At 39.5% G+C, this 3,953-nt stretch overlaps 1 pseudogene; it reads right to left on the bottom strand.

Annotated features, from left to right (window-relative positions):
• Positions 1-2,006: 2,006 nt before the first annotated feature.
• On the bottom strand, positions 2,007-2,886 carry LOC100408884 (small ribosomal subunit protein uS5 pseudogene; annotated as a pseudogene).
• Positions 2,887-3,953: the final 1,067 nt, after the last annotated feature.

Raw genomic sequence — 3,953 nt, 5'->3', positions numbered from 1 at the left:
CCACATCAGCACCATGATCACAGGAGAGGAAGTTGAAGCCGGGGACTGAAAAGAGCAGGCTATATTTAGCTCCTTCCCCAGAAGCAGTCTGCTAAATTCCCAGACAAGCTTGAGAGTGAGAATGGGGTGCCAGAAAGGGAGGATCAGGAGAAGCTTTTATTGCATGTCAGAAGAAAGTGTTGATTTGAAATTTCTGTAATACCTCTAAAGGAGACTCTTCTGGCACTGAGAACCATCCTGAGATAACAAAAGGTGTTGGAGAAAGGCAGCTCCTTCATGAGTCTGGACAGTAGTGGGAGAGAGAGACTTTTCAGATTGCGCTCCACCAATTTTAGTCCATCTGTTTTACCCATTATACATAACCAAGATAAATTTAGATAGTGATAATTCTACAAACAAAAATATTCCAGGGTGACACTGAGGGTGGTTTGAAGATTGTGGCAGTGCACCCAGATAGACTGACTAGCACATGCCCAAGTCCTTGGGACAAAATGAGCTGAGTGAAAGGAACCTAGAAGGAAGGCACTCAGGCAGCCCTGGAGCAGAGAAGAGGCTTAGGAGGCTGGAACTGGAACAGGAAACCTTGTTGGCAGGAGGTGGGCAGGGACGGGTGACTTTTGATCAGAGGTGTTGACATGGCCAGATCTCATAGGGCACCAAAGTGCAAGTGAAGAGATTTTAGTCCATAAGCATTTAGCCAATAGAAGGTGTAAAGAACCAAATGAATGATCTGATTTGTGTTTTAAAAACATTCTTAGAACTGTTGTAGAGAGAATAAATTGTAGTGGGCATGAGTGTAAAGATGGAGACCTGTTAGAGACTTTTAAAGTCACCAAAATGAGCATTAATAGTGGTTTGGACTAGGGTGTTAGGGTGGCAGTGGAGGGAATATAGTCTCAAGATCCTCATGAATAAAATGACCATGGGTGAGTGAAGGAGAATAACCATTAACTTCTAACATGAAACATGCATTTTCTTTTGGATTTCCATATTCCAGAATTATTTCTTTGTCCTATGTTATTTATGACTACCTTGAATTATTAGCATCCCAAACTCTTTGCCACATAAACTGAAAGAAGCCTTTTTATATTTTTCCAACTCTAAACAAAGGGATATTAGAAAATAAATGGTGAATTCTTCTGATTATTATCATCAGAATTAAAATATATATATAAATCTGAAGAAGCCACTTTTATAAAAAATGTCACCATGCATTAACATAATTCATACAAATGTATTAATTTATGCTTCATATATGTACGTGAACACTTTCAGAGTGTCAGTGTGAACACCCAACTGGGCCTGAAGTTTGTTGTATAGCACACAGCTTGAAGAAAAGTACAGGGTGCCATGTTTTTGTTGTTGTTTTTCTTTTCCCTCTAGCGCTGCATTGCCCAATATAAATGTAATATGAGCCACAAATGTCATTTTTAATTTTCTGTTACATATAAAAATTAATAAGCAAAATTAATTTCAAAGATGTATTTAACCCAACATAACCAAAATATTGTTTCAATGTGTAATCTATATAGATAAATATTAATATGTTTTGCATTTCTATTTCATATTAAGGTTTTAAAATTCATTGTGTATTTGGATTTACAGCCCATCTCAATTTAGTCTATGTAAAGTGCGAAGAGGCACATAGCTCCAGTATTGGATGGCACACTCTTAGAACTAACAATCTTTATGAGCAATTAGAAAAGACAAGACAGTCCCTTAATGTGTGTTTCTGTTTGTTTACTGAAGAGTCACAGCCTACCAGTCTACTCTCTCTATCAATACTCTCATGCAAAACATCAAAGCAATGTTTCTAAGTTGCTCCAGTTTGAATCTGTAACTACCTTTCTTGAGAGCTGTACAAGTTTCTGGATGATAATCAGAATGGGGAGCAATGGTTCTTTGAGACTTTACTGTTAATGTCAGTAAAGCGAGTACAATTTCTTTCAATTATTTTGAGCAATAATAAGAAAAAATAATATATATATATATTTTTTGCAATGTTAATTCACTTTATTTTTCTTGTATAAAAACCCTATGTTGTAGCCACAGCTGGAGCTTGGCTCCTCTGCACGGAGACTCTGGTGTGGGTCTTGACAAGGTGGTCAGTGAATTCCTGATAGAGAGACTTGGTGAACACAGTCTCCTTCCAGAGATCGGGGGTCAGGTAGCTGTAAGTCTTAGAGATGGCATCAAAGGTGGCCTTGGCAAAGTTGCCCCAGATGGCAGTGCAGCCCCCAGCTGAGGTGTAGCAGTCATCGATACCAGCCATCATAAGCAGCTTCTTGGGCACAGGTGCCAGTACCCCTGGGTGCGGGGATGAGGCATACCAGCACAGAACCACAGCGGCCTGTCACCTTGCAAGGGATGGTGTGGGGCTTGTCAATCTTGTTTCCCCAGTAGCCTCTGCGCACGGGGACAATGGAGAGCTTGGCCAGGATGATGGCCCCACGGATGGCAGTGGCCACCTCCTTGGAACACTTAACACCCAGACCGACGTGACCATTGTAGTCCCCAATAGCAACAAACGCCTTGAGCCTGGTACGCTGGCCAGCACTGGTCTGTTTCTGCACCGGCACAATCTTGAAAACCTCATCTTTGGGAGAGGCCCCCAGGAAAAAGTCAATGATCTCAGATTCCTTGATGGGCAGAGAGAAGAGATAGATCTCCTCCAGAGATTTAATCTTCATGTCTTTGACCAGGCGGCCCAACTTGGTGACAGGCATCCACTCCTTATCCTCGGCTTTGCCTCCGCGAGCTCCGCGGCCTCGGCGCCGGCCCCGGATGCCACTGCCGAAACCTCCGCGGAAGCCACAGCGGTTCCCCATCCCAGGGCCCCCGGGGCCTCCGCCCCCCGCCCCCCACTGCACCGGCGTCATCCGCCATTTAAAATCTGTACAGTTTAATATCGGATCCCTGAAAGGTAGATGTTGCATCCAGATAAGGAAATAGCCGTCCATATAGACAGTGCAGTCACTGCTTTCCATGCTTTCTGACTGTGAGTTTTATGTTTTCTGGTTTTGGTTTTTCGTTAGAATAAGGAAATAGCATAATATTAAAGCATATTTGATTCATAGTTTTGTTTATCTAATATTTATAGGGTACCTAAGTTATTACTTTAGGGATAACAAACTTATCTGAATAGAGACAAGAATTTTTCAGAATACCAAATATTTAAAAAGGAAAATAAACTCACAGAACTGTGAGTGATATAATATTGGAACATCTATTTTTTTAAATGAAAATATTTTGAAGTTACTTAAACTTTCTTTTGAGTCCTATTGTGTATTTTTTTAATCCTGTGATTTTTAATTAGAAGTGACTTTTCCAATGACCTCTAAAGTCATTGTTAAACTTGCAGTGGTTATTAGAGTTTCATATAGCTTTCTTCAATTTCATAAAAATAATAGATATACTTTTATACAAAAATAATTAGGTTCTTTTTTAAAAAAAAGTCTGTCTCTCAGTTTAATTAATTGAAGTGAATATTAAGCAAGAAGAAATTTTCAAAGAAAGATTCTCATTTTAGAAACAAGAATATTATGGAATATAGTTTATTCAGCCTAACAGTATATTTCTTGATTATAATTTTCATAGCAGAATGAATAAAGGAAAATCATTTATATATGTAAATTGTCTCTTTAATCTGCTTTTAAAATAGTGATTTTCTTATAAGTGTTTACCTGTTTTCTACAAATTGTTGCTCTCCCACTATCCCCAATCTTCCTGAAGGGCAGTTATCCACAAAAGTCACCAGCCAGGTCTTGTATTCTGGTAGCCTACGCTCATACCACCACTATTGTTTATTGGTAGTATCTACTGTGATTGGCAGTGCTCATGGACCAATCATTCAATATGGTAAATATAACCCTTATCCTGACCATACACATCCACTCAAATTACCGTATCTGAAATTCATCTACTTCTTTTCATTTCGGCTGCCACCACTTGAA

The sequence above is a fragment of the Callithrix jacchus genome, chromosome X, assembly GCF_049354715.1.
Source record: "Callithrix jacchus isolate 240 chromosome X, calJac240_pri, whole genome shotgun sequence".
NCBI classification, from domain to species: Eukaryota; Metazoa; Chordata; class Mammalia; order Primates; family Cebidae; genus Callithrix; species Callithrix jacchus.
Note: the sequence above shows the minus strand (reverse complement) of the source record. Positions and strands in the feature narration are given on the sequence as shown.